This window comes from Mauremys reevesii, linkage group 2 (assembly GCF_016161935.1).
Source record: "Mauremys reevesii isolate NIE-2019 linkage group 2, ASM1616193v1, whole genome shotgun sequence".
NCBI classification, from domain to species: Eukaryota; Metazoa; Chordata; order Testudines; family Geoemydidae; genus Mauremys; species Mauremys reevesii.
The window spans coordinates 128,534,708-128,551,397 of record NC_052624.1 but is presented as its reverse complement, the minus strand read 5'-3'; the positions used below and the strand labels follow the sequence as shown (position 1 = coordinate 128,551,397).

The following is a 16,690-nucleotide window of genomic DNA, read 5'->3' as shown; positions in this document are numbered from 1 at the left end:
AGTCCCGCTCCCGGCCAGGCCTGCAGGGGGAGTCGGCGAGAGGCGCTCGCACAGGCACACGGCTCCGGCTGCCCGCCTGCCCGCCCGTGCGGACTCCCCGTGGCCGGGGCGCTCTCGCTCAGCTCCCCACCCGCCCTCGGGCTGCGAAGCCGCCGGGAAGCCCGGGACACAGGCAGGATTCATAGGCAACTCCCCGCTGCGTATTCCCCAGCCTCCTCCCAGGGGCTGCCCGGCGGAGGGCCGCCTCTCCTCCGCCTGACCCAGCCGTGTGCATCGGGCTCTTCCCATCCCCTCCCGGGGGCGCCCGGACGGACCTGGAGCCCCCCGAGCCCTGAAGCGCTAGCGGAGCCCGGGCGTGTGGGGGCCCCCCCCCGGGCTGGCGCATCACCTGGGGAGCCGCTCCTCACTCTGCCTCTGCTGCGTGCTGGGATTTGTTGTGCTTTACTTTGGGGTCTGTCGGCTCGCTCTGATCCGAGCCGATTCCGAGAAGCAGCCTCAGGTTATGAATTCTCCGCTGCGGTGAGTAAACACTGAAAGCTGCTCAACCAGTTGCAAGTTCTGGTGACCCACAGTTATACTGTTGCTGTGTGTGTGCTGGGCTGGGGGAGATGGGAGAGATGAAAACTAAACATTTCAGTGACTTGGCTTCCCTCCCCGGTGCGGGATCTGAACATCACTGGGGTGGGCTGGCAACTTAAACATCATTAAGGCTAAAACTCACCTCCCCAGCCCCCTTACTCAGCCCCCCCCCAATTCTCTCGAGTTGTTCTCCCCTCTGCAGGACACCAGCTTCTGCCATTTGAAGAGCCAGGGAAGGGGCTGCTGGGGACAGACTTGATTGCACAGCAGCTGCGTATCAAACTTGGTTTGACTAAGTGACCAAGCACAGTGAGAGGTTGTTTTTAAGGGGGTGCGATGTTTTCACTGTGGTGTGGTATAGGCTGCAGTTGTCCTGGGGGCAGGAAGGGATGGGAGTTTCTTCTTTGGGGGGATGATTGGGTCACAGGGTGCACCTGCAATTTGCTCAGCACCTAAACGAAGGAAACCTCTACCCTCCCCCCTTCCTGTTGTATTTCTATTCGTGGGAAGTCTCGATCCAGCATATAGGATGAAGGGAGCACCGTGATCTGATCAGAGAAAAGAGGGGCTGTAGGGCCTCCAGAGGTGCTAATAGGGGGAGCGTGGCAGAAAAACTGTCGGTGGATGTTGCATCAATGCCCAGTATCGCTCCGGATTTCCCCTCCCCCATAGATCCATGTTCTGAGCACATATTCTGTTCCAGTGCAAACAGGGCTCTTTGCTGAGGTGTGATGCAGCTCCTGCTAATGTGTTTCCTGTGAGTGTGCGCTGTTGCCCTTTGCTTTACCTGCTCCAGGTTGTGTTAGTGATTTTGTTTCTGGAGTGGGGAGCCTGACTTTACTCTTTGCCATAGCGGTCGGTTACCGGTAGGGGGCGCTGGAAGCGAAGGCTCGGCTCGAGGAGGCTGGATTCTCCAGCCACTGTTTAGAGAAATCAGTGAGCGGTCTGGGGTCACCATCGCAGGGGACAGAGGGCAAAACTCGCAACTGGTTCCCATTAAGCAGAACCTACTTTGTTAAGTATCTAGCACAGATACCTAAGAGGGAGAGAAATAAGAGATGGCAAACAGAGAGTCCATTTAGTGCTGTTACAAAACAGGAGTTAATTCTTTAGCCAAGACAATGAAAACTAACAGCAAAACTCCATGTCTTTAAAACTGATAGAAACTAATCGTATTCCCCTCTTCAACCTCTCCAAGTACATTCAGAAGGTCCCACCCCAACCTTCTGCTGCATTTTACCTTTTGGTTATTTAATTGATTAAAGTAAATGATCCTGAAGTAAACACCTTAATCTGCCTCAGGTTGGAATAGAATATATATACATATAGAAAATACCTTGGGATTTTTTTGTCACAGCTTTATTGTTATTTCAATGTATTGTATATCTTTTCATAAAAGTCAAAAAGAAATGGGTGGAGGGCAAGGGAAGCGGTCATGGAAAGTGTCTGGATATTATACAAATGTGTACTTGGACATCTACAAATAATACTAGTTGCTGCTGCATATGGATTTTAATATACTTGTACTGCACCTATTATTTAATTTGATAAACAACAGTAGTTCTGGTCTGTTGTATAAACCTGTATTTTGACACCTTTTATAGAGTACATTTTGAGTTAATGGTCCATAATACACTGAACGAGACATCATGGTCTGTTGTGTAAATCCTTCTTATTGCATGGATTATTACCCTGAGAGATGGTAGCCGTTACGGTTTCTCATTTCAGTCTGGATGCCAAGCATGCGCACCAAGTTCACATATTAAAAATCCTTATGACTTTTTTCATTGAAAAAAAAGCAGTGTTCGCACTCATTCAGTAAACAGCTCAGGAATGGATGGATAGATAGATATTCAAAGGCAGCATGGAGTATGGAGCCTGCAAGGTTACAACTGAGAAAAGCAGCAGCAGCTATTTTGAGGACTGTAGAAGCACACTTACATAGTTAAAAATAGTTGAACAGATTTTTTTAAATAAACAACATTTTGTAAAGCAAAGCAAACACTAAACGTTCTTGGACTGATTTCTTGTATGCCAGACTCCAGCCTGAAGCAAAAAATTTTCAGCCCAGTTAAAAGCTCTGTAAAAACATGATTTATAAGGGAAATGGGAGTTCAATTTTAACTCTAGCAGCTGGAGTATTCCTCAGTCCTTGCATGGGTAAAATGAAAGATTTTGACATATTTCTGTGTTCTTTAGGGTAGATGGTGATAATACATTTTTATTACTTTTTCTAATGGCATCACCTCCTTTCTCATGTTAGTGGTGAATAGCTGTGTAAACGCCCACAGAGAGCAGAGACTTTGCTCTCATGGGTGGCAGTTTACTTTTCTGTCCAAGAGATAGTTCAGAAATAGAAAATGTAAACTCTTGCGATTAAGTTATACTTTTCCTTTAGGAAGTTTTCACATAGTGTTTTGAAGGAGCTGAATATATTAATAGCAACAGTCTACACCATGTTTTAAATCTTTTCCCAGTATCAGTTTGCTACAATATGTGCAAGTAGCAGTTTCCTGTGTACCTTGTAAAGTCAAAACCCTTGGCTATGTCAAGTTCACTGAGCTAATTTGCAGTCACATAGATCTGTACCATCACCCCTGTAGTTGCAGAACAGCTAGAGTTTAAAGCTTGTTTAATCAGATATTGAACCAAATGGGGTAATAACAGGGTTTTACATCTATTGTTATTACTCTCATATAGAATTATATTATTGTGTTTTGTGTTATCAGGATGTTGGAATTAAGTAATAATGTAATAGAATATTAAATAAAATATACAAAATATAAGTTGCAAAGAATACAACAAAAATATCTTAGCAACTCCACTTCATCAGTTAGAAACTAATTACAGTAAGGGATTCAACAGATGGAATTGGAAAATTACTTGGACATACAAGGTCAGATCTTCAACTGGATTCTAATCCTTCAAATATTGTTACAGCTAATGTTAAAAAAATTACATAATAGACAGGTTAAGAAAAGAGTGTTTGTACTTCTGGGTGTAGTGCTTAGATTATCCACAAATACAAAGTTTTGTTTTAAAAGTCATAAGCTACATATGGTACACAGTCAGCAAGAACCCAAATTTAGGTGAATAAATTTAACAATACAGTTTAGATATTAGCATCCAAGTATTCGGGTACATCACTCATAAAAAGTTGTACAGACAGCTGATTGTGGAAAGCAAAATATTTCAATGAGTGAAGATTGTCCCTCATACTACATACAAGGTTAACTTTAAGCCTAGGAAAACAGTTCCATTGATGGAGATGAGGTTATGCCCATGCTTAAAGCTAACAAACATCAGAGTTAGATTTAAGCTGATTTGCACTGGATGAATTACACCAGTGATAGTCAGACTGAGGCTCGCGAGCTACAAGTGGCTCTTTAATGTGTGTCTCTTTGCATCACATTATATTAAAACACTATGTGATTTAATTATTAACCAGTCTAAGTTATTAACCAACTAGGATGTTTTTTCTATGTTAATAATCAATTGCAGTTGATAAAATAATAATACTTGGTCAGCCATGTTGCTGTGAGAATATATATATATATATCCACACACATACACATTTCCCGTCATACTGTTTAAATATGAATATATAGTACTATAGTAAATGAAACAATGATTTCACACAACTGTGGCTCTTTTCGGTAATGTTGATTGCTAATTTGGCTCCTGAACCACTGAGGTCTGAGTATCATTAATTTACACCCATAGTATGTGTGTGGTCTGTGATCAAATGAATTAGAATGAAGCAATATCTACTAATCAATACTTTTTGATAAGAGTTTCAGTGTACCAAATATGTACATATTTATTATATAGTATAATATGATATAATATAGTATAATATAATATTATTGCTATTTTTTAAAAAGAAGCTTGATTATAACATATGAACTGTAAAATTATGATATATCATCTTGATTGTTATATTTTGACCAATTTTTTCTGAACTGTTGCCATAGTTACTGAGATAAATTGGTATGATAATTAAAAATAAGAATCACTGAGGAAGTTCTTATATTTTTTCCATAAAATATATGTAGAAATATATAATTTGAATCTCTGTCAGTGCTCAGTTTCACCAAATTATTGTCTAATTTGGCTTAATTTGGCCTCTTCTCCTTCTCTGGTTTATACTTCACATTCCTTCTTGACACCAAGTTGTAAAATACAGAACATACACATTTTATCTTTCTAATTTGTCTTTGTAAACTATAACTGACTTAAAAGAATGAGTGTTTTATCAACCATATCCAAACATATTTCAGACTGAGCCCTCTGTGACATACACCTTTTGTCAGCTGTTCATGGTAGGCTAGTTTTAATTTCTAGCCTGCAGCATTGCATAAATAACCTGCAAAAGACAGGTGGCAGTCTGCTATTTCGAATTCCTCCAGAATCTTGCAGCTTGAACTGTACTATGCAGGTAAAGTTGGTTCTCATGCAGAAAATAAGACACAGCCTTTTAAGAAATACAACTTGCTAAGTAAACACATCCCTTTGTTTTTATGAGGGAATTAGCCAGGTAGAGGCTAACTATTGCATGTGGCAGAAATAACAACTGTAAACCTAACTGGAATACAGGTTTGAAATCTCTAGGACTTTGTTGCTAGCAGTCTGCAGTTTTGATAGAGCACCTCTTTTTGTTGTTGTTCAACATCTGAAAAAAATTCAGTTTTTTCTTCCAGTATTGGATTTATTGTAATATTTATTTTCTAATGTGTATTGCCACCCTAGATGCTAGATTATAAAAAACAGTCAATTGCAGTATAAGGAAAAGAAATTAAATACTCTAATATAGTAGATAGTTGTATTTACACAATTAATCTTGGTTATCTAAAGAGTTCTAGTGCTAGGAAATCTACACTTACATTCCACGGTGTATTAGAAAGCCAAGGAACTTCAAAGAAGAAGTTACGTGTAGTGGTAAAATGTTGGGAATGGAATTAACCTTCTGTTGAGAAAGCACTGAAAACTCTTGGAAAACAAATTCTTGTTAACAATCCAAACTCTTTCTAATCACAATATAAATTAACTTAAATAGTTTTGAAGGAAAAAATATGAAAATGCTTTATCTCATAAAGTTTCAATTTTGCTGTAAAGTATGAGATGCACTCCCATTTTCAAACTATCTTTAAGGGCTTCACAATCACGCCCAAGTTTATCATTTACACAACTTTTGTAAAACAGAATAGAGACAAGTCCTATTTCTAAAATCACTATTTACAAACAATATATACAGGAGCCTAAGGATTTAGAATTCCATTAACAGCTGGAAAAGAACTATCACAGTTTGCATAGTTATTAAATAAAGTAATAAAATAAGCGTCGTGAATAAATCACTTGAAAAGCATTCATGAATCAGCTGTCCTGAGAATATAATTTACAGTTTTTGAAATCCTTACTGTGTGTTAAAGAGATAACCATTGCATATTGTCGTTACATCAGCTTTTGTTTCATCTGGTACATAAATTGTGATTTAAAGAGTCCTAAAATTGCTGCCTTCCATTTCATTATATATAAGGCCCTTCCTGAGGCTTTACCTGATTGCAAGTGAACTGAATTCTAAAATGTTTTGATCAGCCAGAAGAGACAGGGCCATATTGTAACCTGTGTTTAAAAAAACACAGTTTAAAAAGTGTGTTTAAAAACAAATTCTGTCTAAATGGAGAGTGAGGGCTAAGCTGGAACTTGGTCTCTGATTAGAACCAGGTTCAACCACGATCAAACACATTATAATTTATAAACATATTATACTTTATCGTAGGGCCTATGTAAACAGCCTTGGGTAAGGAGATACAGTCTGGAAATAATTTTTTCTAAAACATTAGAGACCCAGTCTTCTGGCCCACACTAATGTCTCTGAATTATTTGATATTTTCTATTGCTGGTGAATTCTACACAGGATGACATAAGTCTAAGCGAATATTAAGGTTGTATACATTTATTTTTCAATAAAAATCATGTATACTGTATGTTGCCATTTTCAAAAGCACTCGATGTTGGCCTAACTTTGTTCTTTTTGAAGTCATTCATAGATTTCAATAGGCCAGTGATGAGCACTTTTGAAAATCCCAAGCGCATAGGATAAAGAAGGGTGGCTCATGGCAAGTTGTCCATATGCCTTTTGGGTTGACAAAATGTGGATGCTCCTGATTTAGGGGGTACATTTCCAGAAGAGAGGTTAATAATAAGTGGATGAAGAAAAATATAATGGTTGAAGGTTGTAGTCAGTATTCTACAGGGTGAAATGTCAGTTGCATTGTTCTACACAGTCAATAAACTATTGGTTTCCTTTGACAGTTCATTAGTTTTCTAGTTTATATGTTCCGAGTAACTGAAATCATGATGTGGATTGTTCTGGAGGAATTATGAGGATGAATGAAGAAGATTGTCAATTAAGAAGGCTGTTTCCCATGGGATTTAAAGTTATAGGAATGTTCTTAGATGGGAAGACCAAGGAGCTGGGAAGCAGCCACTGGATGAACTGCTCCCATCTGCAGAGTGCAGTTTACAGCCTCTTTTGAAAGACGGGTTATGATGTAGATGCCAGGACCAGAGCCACACTGCCAATTTGCAGTAAACCCAGAGGCCTGCATAAAGGAGTTACGGCCCCACAGAATTAGGCCAGAATCCATGCAGTTTTGCCTGGATTTCCTAATAGATTCACCATGCTTTCTGGTTTATTGATCTCATTGCTTTTTTCCTTGGCACAGGTCCACACTTCTTGTTCTGAGGTTTAGACGTGTCTTTAATTCTGTGAACACCAACCTGTACAGTCTGGGCCTCATGCTTTCCCTGTTTTGTGTTTTTATCAGCTGCAGGATTAATGTGGTACAATAACTGGAAGAGAAAAGGTATCAAGCCTTAAAGTTTGGAGTAATGGGTTTTTGTGTGGGTTTGTTTGTTTTTTAACTTTGAATTTATAAAACGCTCTGGATGGATACAGATGAACTTTCTTTGGTCAAAATTATGGAGAGGCAGCAACCTGTCCACAGTTAAGGTTGCAACTAGCTTCCATTATAAAGCCCCATTTTTGCTCTTCTGTTTATAACTTTGTCTTGGAAAATTCTTCATCTTGAAAATTTCTAAATTTCATCTGAAGGCAAAGGAAATTGTACATTACAGTTTGAAGAAAAGTAATCTAATTGTTCTTGAGCACCAGGCAATTAAAAACTTACTCTGATTTGACAGTTGATTTGTGTCTACTGTTTCTTTGTCTTTCAATCTTGATATGGGACTTTAGCAGGAGCATGATTGTGCACTAAATCAAGGTGTGAGTATGTTGCCTCTTATATAGGCTGTTTTCATGGTAGACACATATGGGTCTTTTTATAGCTGACTGCTGATAAGTTTCATCCTTTAGGTCAAGTGGTAGAGGTCATATATCATAAATGTCCCTTCAAATAGTTAAAACAAGTATCTAGCTTGTTGTGTAGACGTGGGATATTGTATTTTATACAATACCTGGAAATATGAGAATCCCATGACCTCACAGAGAGCTGATTAAATGATCCTTTGAAAGTAAATTATCTGATTAATTTAGCCCATTGTTGTGATTCTAATTTCTACAAATGTGCAAGAGTTAATAATGTTGAAGTTGGAAGCATTATAATTGGCATCTGAGTTATCACCATTTGAAATTAATAGGGCAGTTCACCCCTCCGAGGCCTTGGCTACACTTGAGAGTTGAAGCGCTGGTGGTGGCTTTACAGCGCTGTAACTCACTTCCCGTCCACACTGGCAAGGCACATACAGCGCTGTATCTCCCTGGCTACAGCGCTGGCTGTACTCCACCTCTACGAGAGGAATAAAGACTATAGCGCTGCTGCTGCAGTGCTGGGGTGCCAGTGTAAACAGGGAATAATCTTAGTACGCTGTAACTGACCTCCGGAAGCTTCCCATAATCCTTTTAAGTAAAGATAACTCTCTTTGTTTTGTTGTGATGCCTCTGTTTGTTTTGTTGTGAACTCGGGGCTCCCAAAGCTGCTTATCAAAAAAACAAACACAGCTCCTGTTTGCTGTGAACAAGCAGAGGCAGGGAGCTCCCTTTGGAACGCCCACAGCTAGTGTTTGCTTGAAGAGAGGGGGAAGGAAGGGGCTTGAGGAGAGAAGCAGCCGGCGGGCGGGAGGGGCGGTGTCAGTTTCGGAGCGGCTGCTTATCTGGTCTGTGAGGAAAAAAACAAAGAGGGCTGTTTGCTTTCAGTGAGTGAGAGAGGGGTGGGGGAGGGGGTCGGAACTTGCAAAGCAGCTGCTGACAGAGTGTCGGCTCCAAAAATCCACTCTCTCTCTCCCACACGCTCCCTGTCACACTCCATCCCACCTCACCCCTTTTTGAAAAGCACGTTGCAGCCACTTGAACGCTGGGATAGCTGCCCATAATGCACCACTCCCAATGCCGCTGCAGATGCTGCAAATGTGGCCACGACAGTGCGCTGGCAGCTGTCAGTGTGGACAGACTGCAGCATTTTCCCTACTCAGCTGTATGAAGACAGGTTTAACTCCCAGCGCTGTACAGCTGCAAGTGTAGCCAAACCCAGAGTGTTTGTTTCAGGCTCTCTGCAAACATAGGCAGACAATTTGGAGGTTTTTGTTAACACTATAGTAGCTGGAGACTTATTTTTTAGAAAATGAAATATGAGCCTGGAGATTCATATTTCTCCTGACAGTTGAGAAATGTATATATCAGCCTTTACTTCTCAGCTAATCCTTTGTTCTTTCCCTCCCATCCGTCCACACTTTGGAAAACCTTGCCTCATGGAATGTTTGTGAATAGTTAATTTTGATTATGTGATTGGTTATCTAAGTCATATTGTATTGTTTCTGCTCTCTTATTTCCTAGCTAAAACTTTTCAAACCTCAGAACAATTTATAAAAAGTGATTAATAAACAGTGAATGCTCTTGTTTGCACATACATGTCCATTTTCATAAATGAATATGGGTCTCTGTATGAAGAACAGTGATTCCCCCATGGGACTAATCAGTGCATAAAGTTAAGCATGTGCATATGTTTGTGTAGGATCAGGGCTTAAACAGTAAGACCCCTCGTGTTGTATGCAATATATTGTGATCTAAAGTGAGGAACACCAATAATTTCCTCAGATTTGAAGGTTTCCAGCAAATGGAAACTGAATGCATCCCAAGGATAAAACTTTCAGTTTTGGGGTATGGGGATAGATGGATGATTATATATTTTTTCATTATTTACCCAGTGCTAATCACAAATACAAATTGAATTTCACTTTCAAATTCAAATGAATATTCACAAATATTTTTCCACAATTTCCCCAGCTCACTAAATAATGGTAATTGTAATAATATTGGCTGATCTGTGGACTCTTTTTGTTTTTAGCTACACTGCTGGCATGACCTCTTTCTGGTAATTGACATTGGTTGGGGAAGGATAGACAAGTCAGTCTAAAGGGAAGGAGAAGTCAGTCTCAGTCCAGCAGCTGAGCACAAAACAACCCCAAAAGGGAAAAGTGAATTGAAATGGAGATAACATTGTTTTTGATGGTTTCATTTTGTGTTCTAAAAAGTTCATCTTTCTGAAGAACAAAGAAATGTTAGCATCAAATATTGATTATGTATAGTATCTAAAATTTATAAAGTTCTTAACCTTATTCCGGCGAGATTGGTTGTGGGGAAGGATGGAGTAGGTGTACCTTGGAGCTGAGGAAAATGAATTAAGGAAATGCAATTTAAATCAACTCCTTTCACTGCTCTTATAAGTAGCTTTAAAAGGCAACATGTATGGTACAAGTCTGCAAAGAAGCAATCTGCAGCTAGAGCAAAAGCAGGGTCTAATATGTTATAGAAATATAGGAAATATATCAGAGCATAGATTAACTAATTGGATTAAATTAATATAAGAAAAATACCAAAAAGTGGTTGAGGCTTCCCTACATTCTATATTTTATTTTAAACAGCAGACTTAGTCTTGTATTAATTTTATAGGCACAATTTTTTTAAGAAGTTGTGTGTCAGATTTGATGGTGTTACAATGTTATCCCTTATATAATGATGTAATGACATTACTGCATAGTGTTGAACAATAAAAGCACATGTAGCACATTTCTGGCTCATAGAGTTTTCTAAACTCACCCTGGATTCAGGAATAGGGCCAAACTGATCTTGGGTTGCCAGCCCTGATGAAAATCTTATATGCAGTAACCAGTGCGTGAAAAGAAATAATTAGTTTGCAAGTTGTTGTGTGGTTGGCTGCAATTAAAAAGATTAATTCAGTTAAAAGTTTAAATTTTTGAACATTGACCAGTAAATATTGCAGGAATTTTTCAGTTAAATTGTATAGAAAAGGAAAATATTCTACAGGATTTGTTGCCTATATTTTAATGTGACAATGTAATGTAGCAATAAAACCAGATGAAACTCAATTGAACATAAATATACACTGTATATAAATGCTGAAGAAAAAAATCAGATTTTATTTGTTTTGTTATATAATGATCAGACTTAGTTCTTTTAAAGGTTCAAGCTGCAGCATGATTCCTGAAATAAGGACGGTCAGGACAGTCCTACACTATGCTAAATGGTCTTAAGCATTGTCTAAAACAATTATTTGTTGAAGTGGGAGACAGACTGTCAATATTTTGGCATGTGGCAGTAGGAAGACTAAGTTTACAGCTTGGTGATAGGCATACTTTTTTGACCTTCATTCTGGAAATCTTATGCACATGAATAATCTCAGTGACCTGTGTGGCACCTCTCACATGTATAAAGGTAACCCACTGGTGAGCATGTGTTACAGCCCCCCATCTGTTTCTGAGCCACAGAGGACATGAGTCGGTTGCTGTTACAGTCCTTGGTGCTTTAGTTCCAGCTGTAGAAACTCATGCTTTTTAGCTTGCAATCCCCGGTATGCCAGCCAAGATGGTGACTATCAAAAAAATGTTATTCATGTGCAGAAGTGGCCTTACAATTGGAAGACCTGCCAAGTATCATGTATCTCACTTGACTCTCAGACATGCAGGTCACCCCATGTGTTCTCAGAGACCTGGCTAAATGACCTGCATTCAGCTGGACCCCGTCTGGGCAGGCAAGATGGTTAGGGCTGTAATTCAGTCTGCCCATTACCAGGGGCAGCTGTAGGTGGTCTCTCTGGCTGTCTAGTCCTGCTGTTCCCAGCCACCAATCAGCATCAGTGCCCCAACAGGGGAAGTATGGCAGTACTTGGGAGCAAAGAGGAGCAGGAGCTATTGGAAGCAAGAAAGTGGGATGCAGGGGACAGGAACTATTGGAGGAGAAGCAGGGAGAACTGTTGGGGGTGACAAGAGCTGTTGGGAGGGAAGGTGGGGATAAGGAATACTAGTGGAAGAAGAGCTTCTGAAGGGAATGGAGCCTGCCTAGTGTCTGGGAACAGAATGGAGGTGCCAGAAGGTGATAGAGGGGACATGGGCCAAACAGTAGCAACCCCATCCCCTGGTTTTCTCCTGCCCAGCCAGTGCACCCCCTTCAGGCTGCCCTCATTACCTGTAGCTCAACTCAAGCCACTTTTAGCTCCTCACAAGTCCTGACCCCTGTTTTTGAGAGGTGCAAGGAGTAAGTTCCTGCTCTGCCACATCTGCTGTCACTGCTCAGGGGAACCCTCTAAGGGAAATTTAGACTCAATCCAATGCTTTTCGCCAGAACTTTAATCCACATAGTATCTTTAAAACTGATGTTTATGATCATATGCAAATTATTTGTAAATATACAAATTAGCTAATTAGATACACATGGATCTGTACAACACATGGCAGGCATGTTTAATGTACATAACTGACAGTAAGAAAGATCTCATAATGTGAATTACAGAAGCTAAATCTTAGACTTTTAATCTGGAGCAGAGGGATATGACTTATTCTTTTTCGGGGGAGGGGGGGAAGGACTTTTTCATTTGGATATACTTAGAGGGTCTGTGGATCTACTAAACTTTCAACTGTTATCACGGTTACCAATTTGCCATGTAGTCATCAATCACTTAATTTGTGTTTCTCCTTGGACCTGTAGTGTCTTGTGGAGTAGAACTCATCAGTGTATGTGTAAACCACTTGACGTTTGGGATACAAGTGGGGAGATAAAAAGTGAGTTTGTGTTTCATAGGTTTCACAATTACAAAATGAACTGATCAAAGAGGAGGCATTATTTTTCTCCTTGAAAATTAATGTAATCGTTTATGGATTAGCTTTGGCTGTCTGTATTTTGGGTGTGAGAAGTTGGGAGCAAATGATAACGATCCCAATGTAAATCCTGGAGAGATTCTCAGTTCAGGTTAGGTAAACCAGAGCCAGACTTTTTCCCCCCCACCTCTGAGAAAGCAATCATTTTTGTGAAAGCAATCACAGAGCCAATCCTTCCAGTCATCAGAGAGCCTGTGATCTGAAGAAGAGCTGTGAAGTGTTACGATTCAATTTGGTACAGGAACACAGTTCAAACAGACTGGAAAAGCAGGCTGGACTTCCTGTGTGAGTTGCATCCATCATCATAGCCAGTAAAGAACAGTTACAAATTCACCTAGATTATCTGTAATCCAAAGTAGTCTTCACTTAATTATATGTCAATTAATATTGGTGATATTCATGGGGACATTAGTTTTTGTATTTAGTTGATTCCACATTTAAGAGTGTTTTATAGCAGTATGTTTCTCTGAAGTATCTACTTGCAGACTTTTAAAACATAGTTTCCTTGACTTTAACTTAGAGCAAATGTCCCTGGCTGTGAAGAAAAAGTCACAGTGATTTGTGATGGTGAGCGCCAGTGTGGTCAAAGCCCCAGCGCTGGGAGCGCGGCTCCCAGCGCTGTCCGTTATTCCCCACAGGGAGGTGGAGTACGGACAGCGCTGGGAGAGCTCTCTCCCAGCGCTGGCGCTTTGACTACACTTAGTGCTTCAAAGCGCTGCCGCGGCAGCGCTACCGCGGCAGCGCTTTGAAGTGCTAAGTGTAGCCACAGCCCTAGTGAAGGCTAATGTCAGAGACCCTTCCAGGGCTAAGATGCCCTTGTGCTGTAATCACTAATCTTTTGAATGAAGATGGTGTGTGACTGGATTTAATTAAGCATATATGAAAACAGATCAAAACACTAAAAAGCAATTTAAAGCTGTTGTCTCAAGAAATGGGGACTTTTCCCTTCTTATCAGATTTATCTTTTCACTCACACATATTGAATCTTTTCCCCCATGTTAAGTATGCTCACACCTTCTTGTCAACTGTCTAAAATGAGCCATCTTGATTATCACTACAAAAGTTTTTTTTCTCCTGCTGATAATAGCTCATCTTAATTAATTAGCCTCTTACAGTTGGTATGGCTACTTCCACCTTTTCATGTTCTTTGTATGTATATATATCTTCTTACTATGTTCCATTCTATGCATCTGATGAAGTGGGCTGTAGCCTACGAAAGCTTATGCTCAGATAAATTTGTTGGTCTCTACGGTGCCACAAGTACTCCCGTTCTTTTTGCGGATACAGACTAAAATGGCTGCTACTCTGAAACCTGTTTCTACTTAAGTTTTTCTAAACATAACCATCGGGATTGTCTGTCACTGTGCCTTTTTGACAGGATATGTGCCTTTTTGACAGTCTCGGTCTGTTCCTGGAATGACATTAATGTGTTCAAATTTAAACCCCCCTTACTCAAAACACATTTGAAAAAATCAGAACAAAAGACACCGCCAATAGAGTCTTAACCCACTCTTTGACTGAGTCTCTAGTATGCATGGCAAGAAGTGCTCATGGGCAAAGATGTATACATCTAAAGCACTTATCACTCAAGTTCCAAAACACTGCTGCTGGCTCCAGACTTTTTTAAAAAACTCCCAAACCCAGATGTTTGATCACCCAAACTGATTTTTGGCTACTGGGTGTTTCCTTAGCATGAACTCCTAAATAAAAAATGATTATCCATTGGACATAGCAAATTATATGTGCAGGTTGGAACTCAGATAGTAGTGCCCAATATACAGCACTTCTAACAAGAAGTATTGATACATTTTCTTTGCATTGACTTATCCAAAACCAGTATGATATAAACTACTTCAGTTAGTACATCATGGACCAAAGAAAACAGTATATTTAAAGGGGAAAACACTTTAAATAAATTTCTTGTGTACTAAATTTTAGGTTACAATACTATATTTTAGAATATTGTTTGTATGTCAATTTGAAAGGTGTAGCACCATTAGGATATTTAAAAAAATAATATGCACCACAGCCACAGACCTCTCCAAAATAAATACCTCCTAAAGAAATAAACATCTGGAAAGAATATATGTTCTCTGTACTATTAGGCTTCTACTATGTAAGGATAACAACAGTAACACAAAAAGTCCTGCAGAAGGGCTTTGCAGTAGCTTGCATATTTAAGTCAGCTAATAATTAGAAACACTGATCTGGTAACCTGACAGTACCACTTTAAAAGTTGAGATGTGCCATTGGCCAGATATGCTATTTTTAGCAAGTTCTAACACAGCCTGTAGTGCAGTACATCCAACAATCTAAAATTAGCATCATATCCTGGATATGATTCTGCTAGTGGTTCACAAGTACTAAATAGAATCAAGACCTCTGTTGTTCAAGGCAAGCCAGAACACACGTTTACTTTAAGTACATTATAGTTTTATGCAAAACCACATTACAATGATTACCATTTTTTGTTATTTATATTGCATCATAGGTGTGAAATGTGTGTTACTGGCATAACAATAAAATAACATCCTTGTCCTGAGGCATTTAAATTGTATAGCCCAGTCGTGCACCCCTTGAAGTCAATGGCAACGTTCCAGTTGGCTTCAGTGGGAGTAGGAGTGGCTCCTATTTTGATGATGCTAATAATAATAATAATAATTAATGTAGAGGCACAAAATATGGGTGTTGTTCATCAGTTGATACAATGATGTTCAAGGTGTGGGCAATTTTTTGTACTTTATAGTATTTTACGCATTTTTTACATCCCAACAGGGAGTTCCAAACTGGACAGAGAAAAATCTCCCATTCCCTGAATTTAGGGAAAGAAGAACTGAATGAATTACCTAAACCAGGCTTTAAATGCTTTGAATTACATGACTGGTTAAACAGGGGAGTTCTGTTTTTTTACCTTCTCTCTCTCCTGTTTTCGTGGAACAGGGGAGTCAGCTGCTTTGGGACTCCAGGGCAGGAGGTTGTTTTAAAATTAATCAGAGTGACCCTTCAGTTGGGGAAATAAGAAGAGATTCTGTTAAAATTTGATAATTGGCTCTAGATGATGTTTTAAACATGTGTCTCAGAAAGGGACATGAAAACCACCTGGGCATATGTGATATACATAGGGAGAGCATCCAGTAACAAACAGAAGTCTACTACTCTCTTATGCTATACTGTAACATTGTTTTTGTACCATTATTTTTAGCATTAAAAGTGAAGATCTTAATAGTTATGTTTTAGGTTTCTTTGTTAGAATAGTTATAAAAACTAAGCAACTCTTCAGGGTAAGACTTCTGGTTTAAAAATTTATGGTTTTTAATAAGGTGGAACATTTCAGTCCCATATGTTTTCAGATCTGTCTGCAGAGTTGTAAAAAGAGTGTCTGAGCTAAGTAGTGCAAGACTAGGTTCATAAAGTTCTTTTTCATATTTAATGCTTGCAAGAATTTTAATAACTATTACATTTGGGGATTTTTTAATAGTATAATTTCTAGCCATAGTTGAAGTGATGTTTAATACTTTCCATTAGCATCACTTACTTATAAAACCTAAAATATTACTAGCATAAAGAGCTTGGGTTTTACATTTACAATTCATTGGTACAGCAAAAAGAAACATGTTAATATCAAAATAGTGATAAGAAAAGCATTTGAAGTGGAGGGTTAGGTCAGTCAGCTGTTCTATTGCATAGGCCGCTCTTGCTGTTGTGCCAAACAGAATCAATAGCAGATTTTAGTGCCAATGAGTGTGGCATTAGTAGCCGTGTATTGTACAGTACTTGAATGTGTGGAGAGTGGGGGACAGAGAGAAAAAAATTTCATGTGACACTGACCCACAAAAGGAAAATAGAATTACTTTGAAGCTAGAATTGCCAGATTTCTCTGCTGCAACACCAGTCATCCTTCCCTTGGGAATACAGTATC

At 39.4% G+C, this 16,690-nt stretch overlaps 1 protein-coding gene across 1 annotated transcript in view; it reads left to right on the top strand.

The window, feature by feature from the left end:
• Positions 1 to 377: 377 nt before the first annotated feature.
• SEMA5A (semaphorin 5A) overlaps positions 378 to 16,690 on the top strand; it is a 633,881-nt gene continuing 617,568 nt past the window's right edge. The window contains exon 1 of the mRNA XM_039523675.1: positions 378 to 519. The gene's annotated coding sequence lies outside the window, so the exon portion shown is untranslated. The remainder of the gene's footprint in view (positions 520 to 16,690) is intronic.